This window comes from Pinus tabuliformis, chromosome Q, assembly GCF_031772625.1.
Source record: "Pinus tabuliformis cultivar Carrire ecotype Pingquan chromosome Q, CPIR1, whole genome shotgun sequence".
NCBI classification, from domain to species: Eukaryota; Viridiplantae; Streptophyta; class Pinopsida; order Pinales; family Pinaceae; genus Pinus; species Pinus tabuliformis.
The window spans coordinates 676,190,768-676,210,081 of NC_142296.1; the positions used below are offsets into that span (position 1 = coordinate 676,190,768).

General features: G+C 37.0%; 1 pseudogene; it reads right to left on the minus strand.

Annotated features, from left to right (window-relative positions):
- Positions 1-243: 243 nt before the first annotated feature.
- LOC149221348 (DNA gyrase subunit B, chloroplastic/mitochondrial pseudogene) overlaps positions 244-19,314 on the minus strand; it is a 51,203-nt pseudogene continuing 32,132 nt past the window's right edge.

A 19,314-nucleotide genomic window follows, 5' to 3' on the forward strand; every position in this document is an offset into this window, starting at 1 on the left:
ATACAATATGATTTCCCCCCACTTCCCCAAAAATTTCCTTTAACCCTACCCTTTGAACTTACTCTGTGATAATACAACCACAAAAGAAACATCACCAGAAAAATCTACTCTTAGGTTCAAATTTTACAACAAAATCAATATCATACATGGCTTCTAAGACATTTAGTTTAAATAAATGACTTTTTATAGCAACAACATGGTTGAGAATATACTTCCCAACATCATCTCTTCTTGGGATTTCTCTTAAATATCAAGGTTTAGAATGCTGATTTTAGATGCTAATTTCTCAATAAATTCCTTTCGTGGTTCCACCTGATTTCCCATTAATAAAGAGAAAACCTCATTTTCTTTTGGAGCATCTTCCACTATTAGTTGTTTCAACTTCCTTGTTGCTGGATCCATGGTATTCTCCCATAAATTGTAAAGGCATCATCTCCCCTAATCCTGTGAAACACTAAATGTTATATGATGCATTTGATGGGAATGACTTTTCCAATTCCTTTAAATCATCATTATCAAAGCCATAATGAGCTTGCATACCCCTCTCAACTTTTTATAGTGGTAGTAATCTTACATATATGGATCCTTCCTCAAAAAGAGCTTTCCGATATCTAAAAAATAATGTTAATAGAAGAGTTCGAATATGAGCACCATCTACATCAGCATTTGCAAGTATGATGATCTTATGATATTGTAAAGCATTTTCCTTGAAATCCTCAACCTTCACCCCAAGTCCTAACCCAATGATAAGATTTTAAAATTCTTCATTTTTATACATAGATGCTTGATCTTTACATTCAATGTTCAATCTCTTGCCATGCAGAGGTAAGATAGCCTGAAATCACTTATCTCATCCTTCTTTGTGCTACCACTTGTGGACTCTCCTTCAACTATAAAAATCTCAGATTCATGAGGATCTAAGGAAGAATAGTCAACCAACTTTCTAGGAAGTACAGAGGACATTAATTTTTTTTTCTCCTTACCAATTTTTTTTTGCATTTTTTTCTTCCATGGATGCCTTGTATGCAACTAAAGCCTTTGAGAGAATGGATTATAGAACTCGAGGATTAGATTTCAAACACACTGTAAGATATTCCTGAACAGATTGGTCCATAATCCCCCTCACCTCTAAATTCCTAACCTTGTCTTTTTTTCCCCTCAAACTGCACTCTTGAAACTTTAACTAAAAATACACATGCCAACTCTTCCCTCACATGCTCACCACTGAGCTTATCATCCTCCTTCTTGACAATATTTGACTTCCTTCCAAGGTTATTCATTGTTTTGGTCTCTGCAGATTTCACACACTCCATATGAGAACCTCCATCACTTTTTTAGATACTTCTTTCATATCCCAACAAGGTGTCTGTATATGCATAAGTGCATCACTAAATGACTAAGTCAACAATAACTCCATCTCTTTCCCTCTTAAAGGAAATCGGTTCATGAATAGGTGTGTTGTCACAGTTCAACCAATTGATGTATTCAACTAAGCCTCCAACATAGTGATATTCGTTATAGGTTACATTTGCTACATCTAAATTCTCCTCCTTTAAGGTTATCATTACCTATGGCTTCAGAAATGCAATCTCTCTGACACGTCTAGCTACTATGTTATAGTCAAAAAATTTCATGATTGTGAAGACTTCCTAATCTGGCCAAAACCTTACACATGTTCCCTAATGAAATTTGGATTCATATAAAATGTCATGAGAGGTGAGTTCAGTCACTGGCTTTCAACAGAAAAAGATTTGATCCCATTCCTTTCCATCATGCTCAACTGTTACTTCCAATTTATTAGACGAAGAATTCACTACAGAAACACCAATTCCATGCAATTGTCGAGAAACATTATAGCCGCTACTTTCCCCACCAAACGTCCTTCAATATGCAACACCGTCAAAACAGTGTCCAAAGTAGACTTCTGTGTAACATGATTTAAATCTCTTGGAATCCCTTGACCATTATCTTTGATGCTAACAAAGCCATCAAGGAAGAGAATAAAATATATGCATGTTGCAATCCCAGCTTGGGCCTCATCTATGGCATTGTCTAAAACTTTATAAACCAAATGATGGAGAACACAAGATCTAGTGCTTCCAATGTATCTCACTAGCCCCTTTTGTACTCGGTCTAGACCTTCCAAAACTTGAATCTATCCATCATTATAAGACTTTGCAGCAGTTGGATTAGATGAAGCGTATGTTGAAATATTCGATGACATAAAAGCCTGTATGGTTGTAGAACATCTTGCAGGTGTGACATTTGTAATCCTTCTAAGGGTGCATGATCTCTAGCATTAGAGCATCTTGGCGGTATCATGTGAAGGGACTACTTATGCAACTGTAGCATAGATCATTGTATCTCCATGGCATCTTCAACTGACTTCCTGAAAAGAAGATGAGACGAAAATAAGTTAGTGTGCAATAGCGATATTTTCGTGTGAAATCAAATGAGTAAATAAAATATTTCATTTGATGAGCCTAAACAATAAATGATCCAAACTAAGATGTTATAAATTATATTGGTTTATAAATTCATGCTTAAGTTTGGAGGCTAAATCAACATTAGGTGCTTTCATGGATCTGTCAATTGCAGTTGATTTTGATATTACATAATGTACAAGGGGATGATGCACTCATAGAGAGTGCCTTGAAACATTTATGATAGTCAAGGTATTGATTACCAAGATATAGGGCTTCAAATATACGTGGGAACAAGATCCTTGTTATAAAGCCTAATGCACATGCTGAGATGAGGAGCCAATTGTGAACCTAGGGTGATATGACATGCAATAATTTCTTCCATGATGTCTGAAAATGTCGATGGGAATTCACTCTTATAGGGATGCTAATTAGGTTAAAACAGGGGGGGTCACTTTTTTTTCCAATTTTGGGTTTCTCCCAAACCTTAATATTATCAATTGTAAGGAAAGGCAAATTGAATGCATGATTTCCCAGATATAGGGAATCATCTAATCACGATGCATATTATGAGTTTCAAAATCATGGGAGACTCTTAATCGCATCAATGGAGATATTTACCTTGAAAACCCTAAGACAACCCTAAGGCCTATGTCTGAGGTAAAACATGATGTGTGGATGCAATGTATGAAGCGTGAGTCGGTGCATCAACAAGGTTTTCTAGGAAGGGTCATGGGGAGAGTAACCAGTTGAATGCCTTATCGAAACCCTAGTAGCCTGAGGTAAGGAGTGGGGTACCCAAAATTTTGATATGTACAGAAAATTTGGGTGGTGTTGTAGTGACTACAACAATTGGCGAATCACTGGTAGAATCCAATATGTCTGTCAACATTCCTGCAATAGTTCAAGTCTGAATAATGATGCAGGGGATATATTGAACAACCACTGTGAGTACCTCTTGCGTTGCCTCAACCATTATAGATATGCCTTCCCTTTGTGTCTTAGGTAGGTCTTTCTAGTTAGTAAACACCCAATTAGAAGTTTCCACATGCCAGTGGTTGATGATGATGAAAAAAACGAGGCAGATGACTTATTGTATTCATAATTTTCTTATTTAAAAATTTTTTGGTATTTCTTTGCTACTAGCAGGCCTAGACAGTACCCGACAGAGTCACTTCAAGAAATCATAGACGTTTCTCTGTTGTGAGTGAGTCTGGTCAATAACTCAGTGGAGTCGTTCCATTACCTCTCTGTGCAGGAAGCCTTTCTCGATCCTTTAAACCACCCTTTTTTTTAATTTCATTTTCGTTCATGTCTACATTTGCAATTATTACTAGGAATTCATTGCACCAAGGCATATGATGGATCCCAACTTATTTTATGAGCAAGAGAGGTTATTTATTTTATGGAAGAAACTAAAAGATATGATGATTTAGGTTTGCGCTCATGCCAAGATTCCACATCTCATCTCCAGTTGACAAGTGAACAATGAAAATAAGCTATTGAAACATTGAATACCTTGCTAAGCACAAGATTTAGGTTATTGGTGTAGGTCATTCAAATTGATTAGGGTTCCCCACGAGCGATCTATTCTTATCTTCATTGTTAATAAATTATACACATGTGAGAAAAATAGGAGGAAAATTTGATGACTTGTTCTAATAGAAGATACCCATTGGTGTAACCATCATAACTTCACACAATCATTAGGGCTAGGGCTTTAATTGTAGGTGACCAGGGAAACTCTCCTAGGATTTCGACATGTGCAAAGGGGTCAAAGTAGCCAGTTTAAGGTTTGAGCATGTGAAAAAAGGTGTGAGAAAGATATTCACAGTACCAAAGGTTTGAACGCTTCAAATTCATGAAGGCTCATGTAGTGGTATGCAACATAAATGGATTTCCAGGCCAGGTCAAAGATGAGTGTATGCCAAGAAAGAAGAAGGATGCATGATGTAATGTAATAGGTAGAGCTTAAATGATTAGATGTAATGCTATGTGCAGCAGAGATAAGCTAATGGAAGATAAAATAACCATGCAAATATGTCTTGTGCATTAAACAACAATGAGAAGTGTAAGAATGTGACTATAAGCCAGTGGAAAATTTAAATGCAGGAAACTAAACTACCTCTAGTAAGGAAAATAAACATAACAAATTTAAACCATAAAACAAATGCTACTCAGCAAATTAACAAGAAAAAACTAAAATCTAACTATTCTAAACCATAAACATTAATTTAACCATAGAGGAGGTCGGGTAATGTGAAATCAAACTTCTAATGCAACCACTGCAACAGTTGCTGACTTGCAAAATCAAGGATTACAATGTTTAGAATTTTTGAAAAGAGTTGTGAAAAAGGTAAAATTCTCACTAGTGAAACATGCACAATAGTGACAAAGTCATGTCCACTTACAGGGAAACATACTGCAATATACCATTCAAGGTAAACTGTAATCTAATCTTGGTAAACAGAATCACAAACTTGAAATTTATAATCATCCATCCAAGACATACATCCATTCATGCTTAACCCTAAATCCAATGTAAGTGATCCAAGATGTTGCCTTCTAGTAGATAAATATGCCAAATAAGACCCTTCAATCCGATAGGAAACCCTATCATGATATAAAGGATAATCAATTTGATGATTTCGAGAAGAGGGGCTTCTACCTAGTGTAATAGAGATACCTGAGGATTCAAGTGCAAAAACCATAATTTCAGAAATACTAGTTTGAAGTTATCCATAGGTTTCGTTAGAGGTGCAAGGACCTGAAATAACCATCAGTGGTAGCTGAAGTGCCTCATCATCCTGACAAATCACTGAACCTTCAAATGAAAAGCCATCAAATATTGTAGTTTTGAAATATTTGTAGGTGAATGCATATGGTTATCATTAGCTGTGACATGACAACTATAAGTTAAAACAATGTGGATTAGATCATATGTTTGAATATTGATAGTTTGGTAGCTCAACAGATCAGATTCTTGAGATTCCCAAGAATGAACCAAATCAACCAGAAGAGTCTCAGGTGTGGTAGGGGTCAGGTGATAGGTACATTACCATATAACAGATTGTAAGACATCATTTGATTGTATACATTGACAAACTGTATGGGCTAGGAAACAGTCAAAAATATTTGAGACAATGGCTAGTGTATTCTCTTTAGCAAAAAAAATAGGGTATAGAGGTTGATACACATTAGCTAAAAGGTGATGGAAAAATTTACTCAGAGAGACATAGTTTGAAATAGTGGATTTCCAAGATGAGTTCACATCCGACAAGATGATGTTGAGAGGAGCGTGATGTATAGAAACCCTAATTCCAAAAACCCTAATTCAACTTCATTGAGGGGTCTCATTAGGAACATGAGAACGTGGCATAACCATCAGCTGAAGCTAAAGTGCCTCAAAATCCTAATGAGTCCCCAAACATTCGAAAGGCGGATCACCAAATTCTGGTGGCTTCATAGGATCAATATATGGATAGAAATGATAATCACCTGAGGGGTGAGCGAATATATTTTTGGTATAATGAGAATCGCTGAAACCACCATTTGATCAGGTTGGGTATCTCACACATAAGGCTCTTCTTGGATTGAGAGTGAAGAGGGATTAATGAGAGAACCATCTTGATTTGGGCAAGATGTAAGGCCCTCTTCTTCACCTGTTAAACAATACAGGTGGAAAATATGAGGCATAATAGATTGAAGATTCACATCCCTTGATTGTGAAACATCACCCCCATGTACATGATAACAATCAAAACGAGAAAGATAAAGATGTCAATGACTTGTAGTTATCATCGGTGTAGTAGAAACATGAAATAATTTAGGGTAAGATGGATGCAAACGGTCAGATGAAGGGGCACCATTCGAACCCAGAGTCTCATCCTACTCATTTATGTTTGTCAAAGGGGGAGATGGATTTCCATGCATGACATGGACCATGGATTTGCTGGGAAAATCAACTTTATCTGAGACAAGATCAAAGACATCATGGACAAGTGAATGATATCTAGGAGTATAGTGAGACATATGTTCAATGGACTCTATCTAGGTTCCATCGGCAGGAAGAGATGTTATATCAACATAATTTTCAGATTCAAGATCAAGAAGATGTACGAGGGCTTTAGAGTCGAGACCATCTGATTCATTTCCCGTAAATAAATTCTCATTGTTTGAACCATTTTAGGCTAACATATTATTATGTAACAAGTCAGGAGGATGAGGAGAAATCCCACAAGCAGTAATCTCCCCCTCAGAAGCTTGATGTTGTTCCATATTCAGAGAGAGAGGCAAAACAAGATTAGGGGTATAATCTAAAAGTTTTGTAAACCACAAATTATCATGATGCTCATGAGAAACAAGATTTGTTTCTAATTGAAAATGTTTCAAAGAAATGAGAACCAATTTTTGAAAGTTTTCATTCAAATATACCCAGTCGACATCTCTTTCAAGAAATTAAAAACAAATATGTAGAAATCTAAAAACAAAACCCTCCAAATATTCTTTAGGTTTCATCCTAAGCTCATTTATCCTCATTAACATGTCTTGAAAATCGTACTTGTAAAGTGCTTGTCAGAGATTACCGATGAGTTCCTCGAACAAATGAATGGAAGCTGCTAGCAATGTGTGGCACCATTGCTTGATGCAACCTTCAAGGGTGAGGGAGAAGATCACACAAGAAAACTACTCATCATCTATCTCATAAGATTCACAAAACTCAAGGAAATAAAAAATGTGCTTGGTTATGCATGTTCCATCCTCACCATCAAACTTTAACTAAGACAAGTGATAGACCTATTCCTCAAGGAATGAAAATTGAAAAATGGACAAACCATATAAACACACCAGGAGAAAAGTTTGGCTCGGAGCATATATAGATATGAAACTAAATTGCACGCTCCAACGGCTCAGCTTCTCATCTGAGCCCTCCTTTAGTGCCAATTTTTTGATAGTCCAAAATTTATTGCCAACAAATATAGGGGTCTCCATGGTGTGAATTCCTATTTAGACCTCACACCATTTCGGATAGAGCCCCATCTGGTATGTGGGACCGAATACCACTATGAATGTTTCCACTCTTGGTTATCAAATTAAATGGTGTTAGAGTGGGACAAGAATGAAACGCTCAGGCAGTGGAACAAAATCGGCCCAAGGTTGACAAATTGCAAAAATAGGTACAAAAAAGTCTCAACTACAATAAGAAGAGGTATGTTGCGATAGGGATTAGTGAGATAAAACCCAATCATACATACACTACAAGAAAAAATGTCATTAGTGAGGGTCATGCCTGTGACAAACCTTTAAGGTCTATCACCAATGTCACATATGGTGACGGTATTTAAAAAAGCATTGTTGTAACTGTATATAGTGATGGTCCTTTACGGTTTGTCACCAAAGCCATTTTCAATGACACTTTTGGTGAGAGTCGTTAAAGTCCCGTCACTAATTCTCTCTTTGGTGACACTTTTGGTGAGGGTCGTTAAAGGCCCATCACTAATTATCTCTTTCGTGACCCTTCTAGTGACGATATTTTATTGACTGTCACCAATGATCTTTTTGGTTACTTTTGGTGACAGTCAATAAATGTTTGTCATCATTTATAATTCGAATGAGTTTTTGATGACGCTTCATGCCCATGATGGACCTTTAAGGTCCATCACCAATGTCGCATATGGTGATGGTATTTAAAAAATTGTTGTTGTAAGTGTATATAGTGATGGTCCTTTAAGGTTTGTCACCAAATCCATTTTCAATGACACTTTTGGTGCGGTCGTTAATTTCCCATTACTAATTCTCTCTTTGGTGATACCTTTGGTGAGGGTCGTTAAAGGCCCATCACTAATTCTCCCTTTGGTGACACTTCGAGTGACGATATTTTATTGACCCTCACCAATGCTCTTTTTGGCTACTTTTGGTGACGGTCAAAAAATGTTCATCATCATTGATCACTCCAATGAGTTTTTGATGATTCTATGTACCTGTCACTATATTTATTTGTTGAAATATATTGATTTAAGACCATTTTTCTAGAGTCTTTTTCATTATGTGTCCAAGGTCATAGTGGTTATAATAGCCAGTCAATTTGTTAAGAAGTAATTAGTGTGTATCATTTCCCTCAAGTCAGAATAATATAATCTTCCTATGAGTCAACACATCATTCATCTCTATTAGGTTTATTATCTAGAAAATTTCCTTTAAATAAAGTTCCTCAACACTCATGGCACACCTTAACATGATTTGGAACAGTACACTAACATTCCTTGGCACCTCGCATGTCTTGGAACATCTTTGTACCTGGAACATATTTGTACCTAGAACATCTTGACATGAGTAGGATGCCAAAACACATGTTGGCATGCCATAACATAGCATAGCACTCCCGTATCATGTGTTGGCATTCCCTGTAGTCCCTAGCATGCCCTAGAACTCCTTGTCATAACATTTCATTGACAAAAATTAGCACTTGGCACACATTGGCACTTGGCATGTATTGGAACATATTATTACTGTGCCTAGCTTGCCCCTTTCGAAAAAGATAAAGTCCTGACTTATTAACCCTCTTATGTGTTCATTTCCTTTCATTTTAGCTTGGTTATTCCTTTTGTTTCCTTGAAAATCCTTGATGCATATTGGCATACTCTGGCACCCTGCACATCATAGCATGTCTTAACACCTGGAATGCCTTGGCACTGTTTAGCACATGTTAGCACACCTCGAAACTACCTATCACACTATAGCACTTCTTGACATTCCCTGATATTCCTTGGCATGGCTTACTCGTTCTTAGCATACCTTTTCACTTCCTCATTGGGATGACAACTGGCACTGATTGGCACTCCCCAACACACCCTCATATTCATTCACTTCCATGCATTTTGACCTAGTGCACCATTGTGTTGTCCTAGTACTCCCTAACACTCATTAGCATGCATTGGAACTCTCTAACACACCTTACATAAGTGAATAATCAAACTTGTAACCATTCTTACTAGACTCGGAATAGACAACAAATCAGCGAGGCAAAAATATGAGAGTTTTAATCATGTTGCGGAAAATCTGGAAAAAAATAGGGAAAAAATCAGTGAATTCAATAAATAAAAATATACACATATATTGAATTAAAAAAAACATTTCTCATTGATATTCAGTAAAGCCATTTCCAAACAATTCATACTATCAATAGATGTCCAAAATATCAAGAATGAATAAGAATCTCATATATGTTATCAGTCCAAACAAGGTCCAAAGTACTCAGTCATGACTCCTAACTAGTGACTACATAGAACTAGAAGCAACTGCTTCTGAAGGTTTACAAACAAATGCATACTAAGTAGAAAAAATAAATAACTAAGAGTCTAAGGCTCTTAAGAGTGAGAACTAGAAGTGATTCCTTCCACTCCTCCACTTGCTTGACTCTCAAAGTTCTTCAAGTCATGTAGGCTTAAAAGTGGAGCCTCCTCTAATTGGACCCAGTTTGTTGCATTTGTAGTTTGCAAATCTATCTCTTCAAGGTCTATTAGTGAATGATCCAAACCTATCATTATCATGAGACATTGAAATGTGAATTTAAGTTTGACTTTGAACTTTAAAGTTTAAACTTTAAATTCGAAATCAGATTATGAAACCTTCAAATTCAAGCTCTCACATAGTATTTTCTTGTTGTGAAGTTGTAGATTGTAATGGAAAAATACAAGGTCATTTAAGTGCTTTTGTGTCAATCGGTTGCGCTTCTGAGAATGTATTTTCTCAAACATGCTCCAGTTGCACTCACAACCTGAAGCACTACATGCTTGGTTTAAGATTCGAATGAAAAATCTATTCAAATATGGTGTATCACTATAAAAAAATTTCCACCAAAGACCTAGCAAGTGGCAAGGGTTCATGAGTAGACATACTAAATACTAAATAGTAAAAACTTAAAAAGACAAAAAAATTTAATAAAACATTTAACTTATAAAATAAAGTTTAAACAAATTTAATGAACTGATAAAGCTTTCAAGCCTCAAAGGGTACCTGGCAACACCATATACCTTTCTCATATAACACTGGTATAGGAAAATAATTTAGGTGGTGATCTATAATCCTATAGTTGGGAAAAGACATGAATTTGAAATTCTGGATCAGGGACACACCTTTCCATGCATGTCATAAGTCCTCTGTGAACCTCCCCATCCTCATTAAATTTTCTCTTATCATAAAAATACTATGGGTTTAAGAAGTACCTAGCAGCATGTAAGGGGGAATGCAATTTCCTATCCCAATGTGCGTCAATAATGTCCCAAAGAGGCATATACTTTTCCTCCTCATCCCCATATCTTCTTTTGATGGCCTCCTTTGTGAGATCCATCGCCTCATAAATGTAACCCATAGCGGGTTTGTCACCATAAACCATCCTGAAAGTTCAAGCTTTCAAATTTAAATTAATATGAAACATTGAAAATAAAAAGAATCTTGAAATGAAATTTAAAACATGAAAAAGTTAAAAGACTTGAAGTACCTAAGAACTCTAACAAGGGACTCCATCACAACAATAATCTCTTTGGCATCTTTCCAGAAACCGTCATTAAACACAATTGCAACAACCTCAATGCCTTCAAGGGTCTTGGAATGTTTATATTCCATCTACTCAGGTCCCAAGGAAATCCTCTTCAGATTTATCTTTTACTCAACAACAAATTGCAAAGATATGAAATTTGTTGCAAATCTAGTCACTGTTGGGAACAATTTCTTTACCTTCAATCTATTTTCTCATGGTGTTTAAGACAATAATGTGGTTGCATAGGTATTTGGTTATGGATTTTTCCTTCTCCACAACCTCATGTATCCAATGAAGCTTACCAATGTCCTCAAGCATTAAATATATACAATGGACAACACAATAGGTCCAAAAAATAGTGGGGTGCCTAATATCAAAAAGTCTACTAGCAACCATATAATTAGTTGCATTGTCGGTGAAGATTTGTACAACATGTTCTTCTCCCACTTCTTGAATGACTTGCTCCATCATTTCACAAATAAGTTGTGCAGTCTTAACCTTGTCTAAGGCATCCACTAATTTGAGAAACATTGTACCTACTAGACAAGATACAACGAGATTTATTAGAGTTCTATTCCTCTAATTTTTCCATCCATTAATCATGATCGTGCACCCTGTTTCTACCCATGATGAATGAAACTCAGGTAGCACAAGCATGGAATCTTCAACACTTTCTAATAACAAATGTGTCCTAATGCTCTCTAATGAAGGAGCTTTGAGCCCTGGACCTACAACACCTATTGCATCAAACATAGCTTGCCAATAAGGACTTATGGCATAGTGGAAAGGTATGTCAGAATAGTACCAAAAGTTAACAATGGCCTTCCTTGCCTGACTATGGATATTTTTTTTCCAACCAGTGGTATCCAAGGTAGCTTGGGAACCGAGTTTTTTGCACAGATAAAAAAAGGTCTTTATGTTTCCACCTCCAATGTTGAATGCAGGAGGATTCATTTAGCCTTGAGTTTGACTTGGAATTGGGGGCATGTGTGGGAAACTTGGGAACTACATTGAGGATTCAACAAAGGGAGATGACAATTGGGTAGTGGAAGAAAAATTGTCAACTCCAGGAGTTCCTATCTCTTTTTTTCTCTTTTCTTTCTTTGCATTATGCTAACTCAACATATCAATGGCCAAGGTTGCTTGGTGTTTGACATTTTTGTCAATGTTTTTGCAGAGACCTATATCATGGCCAGGTATTTGTGCAAGGTGGTACTTGAATCTATAAATTCCTCCACTACATTTTGCTTTTCAAAATTTACAAAGGAGTTTAAGGTCTCCAAGAATCATGTCATAATAAGCCCAAGCAAAGTCCTTCTCCCTCGGCAAAGTTGTTGTTTTGGACTTGTGTTTAAATTGTGGCTTCTATTTACATTTGGATTTTGCCATCTATTTAATTTGGCTCTTCTAAAATACAATAAAATATTAAAATTAAAAATGCCATATATAACTTCGCAAAAAATAGGGTTGGTTTTAAAGGACATGAGGTTTTGTTAAGGATCAAAGAGGAGTCTCTCCAACAACACAAGCACATTTCGACCTAATATATCATTATGACTACTAGCACTCCAGGAAATTCTCCTAGGTTGCAGATCAGAGATGCCTGGTAACATATATTCTTCAATATTGTTCTGAACTATTGGAATAAATGATGGTTTGGATCAAGTTAGATAACCATTTCAGCTCTGTTTTCACTCAATGCATGCATGAACACTCTCACCAATACAAGGACTTATACCACTAATGCTCAATAAGTTACCAATTCAATGGATAGATGGAGAATACTGACTATACCAGCAGATTGCATACATAAACATACATCAATGGCTAGCTACATGCAGCAAAAGGGAATACTGACTGTACTGGCTGATGCATATATAACCACATATGGATGGCTAGCTACAGGCAGCGAAGTAGCTTCCAAATCTAATATATAAAAGTAGAGATAAGATGATAGTTATCTGGCCTTAGACAAAAAGAAAAAATTAACAAAATGTTTAAATGCAAGCATAGAACTGCAAAGAGAATGGACATTGAACATATAATGGAAAAATAATCTTATATTGCTTAGAATGAAGATGAGAAGCTTGAATCAGCAGACAAGGATTAATCTCCAAAAGTTGAACCTATATTACATCTTACTAACATCTATTTATAGGTTGTTTACAATGATGCTGAGCTTTTTCAGGCTTCAGAGGTCTTAATCTATCCCTCTGTCTTGTTAATTGTTTGATTACCTCAATTGGTAAGCATGGCTTGGAGATTTTCCTCTTTTGATAGAGGAATAACCACATTCAGATATTTTGGATAGTTTTTGTGCTGTCCGAGAGCTGTCTCATGCTAGAGATGCTCCATGATCATTATGTTTGTTCTGGCTATGTCGTGCTGGCGGACCACGATTGCTTTGGGTTGATTCAGTTGTGTTGCGGAATGGATCTTCGGGTCTCTGTTAGGTAATGGAAAGGGTCTACGTGCCTTTTTTTTCCCTTTAAACTGTAAACAGTGACTATTTTTGTTAAAAAAAGAAAACACAACAATGCTAAAAAAATCGTGCCATTCTTTGTCCTTTTCAGACTTCAAAGGTCTTCAAAAATTGTTTATTTTTGTCTCGGGTCTACCCTTGTCGCCATTGCAAGTTACAAAAGCATGCTCCTGTGTGTTTTCCTTGTATTTGGAAACCCACAAAAAACACTGAAAAACACGAGAAATCAGCTTTGGCGGACCTGAAACAGTATATACTTTAACTCTGAAAGCCATCAGTCCAGCCTTGTCACTATCGCAAGTCGCATTTGACCCATTCCCTTCGTATTTCGTTGAAATAATGAAAATACATAAAAAATTAAAATATGGATTTCCCAGGACTTGAAATATTATATAATATCATTCTCGAAACCTTTCAGGTCAGGGCTTTATAGCTATCAGCGCTGTTATGTCTTCCTTTGTATTTCATTATATGACGAAATACGTTAAAATACACTAAAGATAGGCCTTCATGCGGACTTGAAAATTTATCAAATGTTGCATTTAATTCTGTCAGGTCCAGCCCATTGGGTCCCACACATGCCTGTGCCTGGGCCCTGCCCATGGTATATTTCCGATGCGACATAGCGATGTGATAAATCGCAATTGCCAATTGCTCAATGCTCGTGCCTTGATATAACATAGCATATGTTTTCCACCGCCGCAACTGCCGATTTGACCTACTGATCCAATCATCAGCGATCACTGATCAGCAGTGTCATGCGCCTGCCTTTAGACTATCCTCTCTGCTCGACCGATTGCGATTAGCTGCTTAGATCTGGGTCGTTGATCAGCCAGATCTAACAGAAACTGTGTGTTACCTTGTTTATGCTTGTAATACTTTGTTTTTTCACTGTTTTGGTGTGTTTTAGCCTCCCGATAGTGTATTTCCGCCCTTCCAAGGGCTCTCCTCTTGTGCTGATTTTGACCCTTGGATGATTTTTTAGCAAATGCTGAAGATTTCAAGAGCATACATGGATCCCATGGGATGATTTTAAGTAATCTTGGAAAATTTAAGGGCATATATGGATCAAATTTTGGGCCTAGTGCTAGCGAGGCTAACACTGGCTCCTTCTGGGGATGAAATCCTCCCTGTGAGGTTTCAAGGATCGCAGATTAATGCCTTTCCTATAAAACAAAAATTAAATCTTCCTTCTAGTGTTCCATTGGGCATGGAGTCTATTTTTTAATGAAAATAAAAACTGGAAAAACATATTTACAATGACAAGGCTTTAAAGCCTTAAACGAAATAAAGTTTCAAGAACCACCCATTTACTGGGCTAGCAAAAGTATCTCCTCCTTTCAGTCTATGTAGAATGAACGTATTGTTCTACTAAACTTGAGCAATGACAAAAGGACCTATCCATAAGGGGTCAAACTTGTCATGATTACCTCTCTTTTCCTTAAATGCATCCCATTTAAGAACTTAGTCACCAACTTGGAAATCGTCCACTTTTGCCTTCCTGTCAAAGGTTTCTTTGATTGCCTTCTGATGAGCCTTTGACTTCTCAACCAGCTGCTTTCTGATTTGATGTAGGTTGACCAGGTTATTCATTCTTCTTACCATGTCATTCTCTTCCTCTTGTTATTCTTGCAAGAATTTAGCCACAGGGAGAATCAGCTGGATAGGGAAAATAACATCAGCACCATCAACCAGTTTAAATGGAGAGTTCCCTATGGACTTTTAGATGGTAACTCTATCAGCCCATAGTACAAACTTCAACTTGGAATCCCAACTCCTTTTGTTGACCTCTAACAGTTTTTTTATTACCCTTACCAGACTCTTATTAGATGATTCTGCTAGGCCATTGCCTTGAGGATAATATGAGGTAGAATGCAACACTTGAATGCCTATGGATTCAGTCATGTCCATCAATTCCTTTGCCTTGAAAGCTATTTCATTATCAGTGACTAGTTTGGTTGGGCAACCAAATCTAATGAAAATATTCTCATTCAAGAACTTTATGACAAATTGATGATTGACAATTTTAGTGGGTATAGCCTTAGTCCACTGTGTGAAATAATCAGTGGCTACTAAGATCCATTTATGTTGGCCACTGGAATGTGGGTTGATCTCACCTATAAAGTCTAAGCCCCACTACTGGAAGGGACCATTGACATGTATTGGCTTCAAGGGAAGAGATTTTAACTGCTGTCTTCCTGCAAACCTCTTTCACTTGTCACAAGCTTTGACAAAAGAGAACACATTAGAGAATAGAGTAGGCAAATAATATCCAGCCCTCAAGATTTTGTGAGCTGTGGTTTTCCAATAATGATGCCCTCCACAAATGCTAGAATGGAACTGGTGCATGACTTCCACAAATTGTTCTTTATCTAGACACCTCAAGAGGATTCCTGATGGGTCTTTCCAATCAAGCAGATTTTTATTAATGTAGAATTTGGCAGATCTAAGTTTAATGGAACGAGCTTGACTTGAGCTAAGCCCGGGAGGGACTTCTAGCTTTTGCAAAAAATGAACTATGTTGTAATACCTTTCACATGTGGCTAGATTTTCAGCCAAAGACTGATTCTGCTTTTGATCTTCTGCTACTCCCTTTGCCAGCTCATAATCTAAATTTAGACCCATGGAATTTATATATAACAAGCTACAATTTTCTTCAGCCATAAGTTTAGCCAAGCCTTGGCCTTTGACAAGCTTAGTGGGCTTCACCTCTATGTTAAACTCTATGAATTTTTCAATCCATTTAGCTCTCTTCCCATCAATATCTGGCTGAGCTAAGACATCTTTTAGTGAAGCTGAAGGTACATATGCAACTACTTTGAAATGCACAATATAATTTTTGAATGTCTTTAAATACTTTATGAGAGCATAAGCTTGTTTTTCAATAAGGTCATACCTTAATTCAGTATCCCTTAAAGTTCTGTTGAAGAAGGCCACGGGGTGCTCTATGCCTTCATCATTTTTCTCTAATAGAACTACTGAAAGTGTATCATAAGAGGCGAAAGGGAAGATATAAAACTCCCTAGTGTAATCTAGGCTGATTAGAGTGGGAGATTCCATGATATCTTGCTTGAGGGCTTCAAAAGAGCTTCTTGAAGCATCTATCCATTTTATTTATGCTCCTTTCTTCAACATGGAAGTGATGTGCTTTACAAGCTCTGCAAATTTTGGAATGAATCTCCTTACGAACTTAATCTTACCCAAGAAGGATTGGATGTCCCTTTTTGACCTTAGGATGGACAATGTTTGAATGGCTTGAACCCTTGTTGGATCAATCTTCAGACCTTCAACATAAACAATATGTCCCAAAAGTTTTCCTTCTTCTAGAGGAAACTATGACTTCTTTGGGTTCACTGAAATTCCAAACTACCTGCACTTTAGGAAGACCTTCTTCAAATGATGTAAATGGTCTTTGTGGATATAGAGAAGATTGTTATGTCATCAAGATAAATAACGACAATTTTTTCCTTCTCTCCCACAAAGGCTATGTTCATGGCCCTCTGAAAAATAGCCCTAGCATTCATGAGTTCGAAATCCATCTTGGAGTACATGAAAGTGCCCCAAGGAGTAGTGAAGGCAGTCTTTTCTTGATCTTGAGGATGTAGAACAATCTGATTGTAACTTGAAAATCAATCTAAGAAAAACACGACTTTAGCGCTGACACTCTTTGCAGCAATTGTTCCATCTTGGGCAGGGGATAATTATATTTTTTAGAGCACTTGTTCAGATTTTTGAAGTCAACACAAAGCCTGATTTCTCCATTTTTTTTTATTACTACCACAAGGTTGGCTATCCACTTTGAATACCTTAGGGGAACTATGATTTTGGCATCCAACAACTTCGTGATTTCTTTCTCAATCAAAGAGAACAAGAGAGGGTTGATAGGTCTTAACTTTTGCTTAAAAGGGATGGTGTTCTTTTCAAGTGGGATCTTATGCTAAATGATGTCTACATCATAGGTTTTAAGATCATTGTATTCCTAGGAAAAAATGTCAATGAATTGCTTCATAAGGGTGCAATACTCAGAATTTTGGGCAGAGGACAAATGCGTGGATACATTTATGTTTTTTGGATGGGTTGGGCTCCCTATATTATGTTTACAAACAACAGACTCATTCTTTGTTTTGACTGACTTATATGGCACGTCATTTTGGTTGAACAACTTCTCTAGAAGAACTAATCCCTTTGGTATAGGGTTACTATGCAACTGGACGATGCTGCCTCAGCCGATCTCATTTTTTAACTTGGGCTGGCCGCATTCTCCCATGGATTCATTTTCCTGATCGATGTGAATTTCAGAAAATTCCTCAACAACTTGCAAAAACCTGTTAATTTCCTCATCGTCTTCAAAAAATCTCCAATATTTGACATTGTTAGGTAGAGACAGTCTATATTTTACCCAAACATCATATGTCAAGTTAGGAGGAAAGGCAGTAATAAACGTGCTAGCAGACACAGTGAGGGAGTCGGCAAGCTGATTCTTCATTCTTGGAATATAAGAAATGTTGAAATCATTAAAAGAATCATTGAGCCTCCATACCTCACCTCTATATTCCTTCAACCTTGGATGCTTAGCTTGGAAAGTTTTATTTACCTACTAAATAATGAGGTCTGTCTCCAAACACTTTCAGGCCTTTGATACCGATTTCTTTAGTAGTATTTAAGCCTATAATCAAAGCTTCATACTTTGCGATGTTGTTTGTGACCTGAAAGGTTTATTTTAAAGATAAATGAATGTATTCTTGTGTTTGGGACACAAGGACTAAACTTGCCCCTGCAACTTCTTTAGAGCAAGCCCCATCAAAAAACATATCCCAAATCTGTGGGTTTTCTTCCTCTATGATCTGGCAAACTGGTTTCTTGAGCTGCATGGAGGCCAACTGAGATTCTTCAATATGAAGAATACAAGCTCCAAAATCAATTTCGATAGCATATATGGGATGATTGGTAGGGTTCTTCTCATTGCTGATGATATAAGTCAATTGCGCCTCTCTGTATAATCTCTTGCTCTCACCTCCGAAAACTGGGACAGTAGCATAAGGCAGATCATTTTGCAATGATCCACCTAATCTCTTATCCAACCTCTGGAAAGTAACATGCCAAACTTGGGGGGTGCATCAACTACCACAATATCCATGATCATGCTTTTCATAGGCAGTTGAGACAAAGTGATGGCTAGGTCCTTAATTCATCCTAGACATTTCACTTTTCTAGAGTCAAAAGAAAACATGTCATGATAAGGCTTAGTGATGTCAAGACCCAACTCATCCATGACAGCCTTGGGAATTAGATTATGGCTGGCTCGAGTGTCCAAAAGGTAGTTATGAAGAATTTTTTCATGAATAGTCAGAGAGACATAGAATGATGGGGAGCTATCTTCACAATTTTCAATCATTGGGCTGAGAATAATAGTTGGCTTGTCATCTTGCAGATTTACATAGTCAGTGGAGGCTCAGATGGCTTTAAGCTCAAGGGCCTCAAGGATGGATCTTTTGAAGGACTCATTCTTCAGTAGTTTAATCAGAGGCATAAGTATTCTTAGCTTCTAAATTTTTGATTGAAAATTGAAAGGAGAAGAAGACTTGTCAAGGAATTTTACCTCGTGAGCTGGAGCTTTGAGGATGATGGGATCAAATGCCAGTTGTTTTTGCTTATTAGCTTGTTGTACTATAAGGACAACAACTCTTTGTACAAGAGTTTCCTTGACATTATTTATATTTGACCTCAAATTATATCTTTGCTGATCTACGGTTTGTAGAATAGCTTCACCTTCCCATTCTTGGCTGATCTTGTCATTGCATAATGACTTTTCATAGGCAACTGAGGTAAAAAGGGAAGCATTGCCTTTGTCTTCCAGATAATGAATCTCA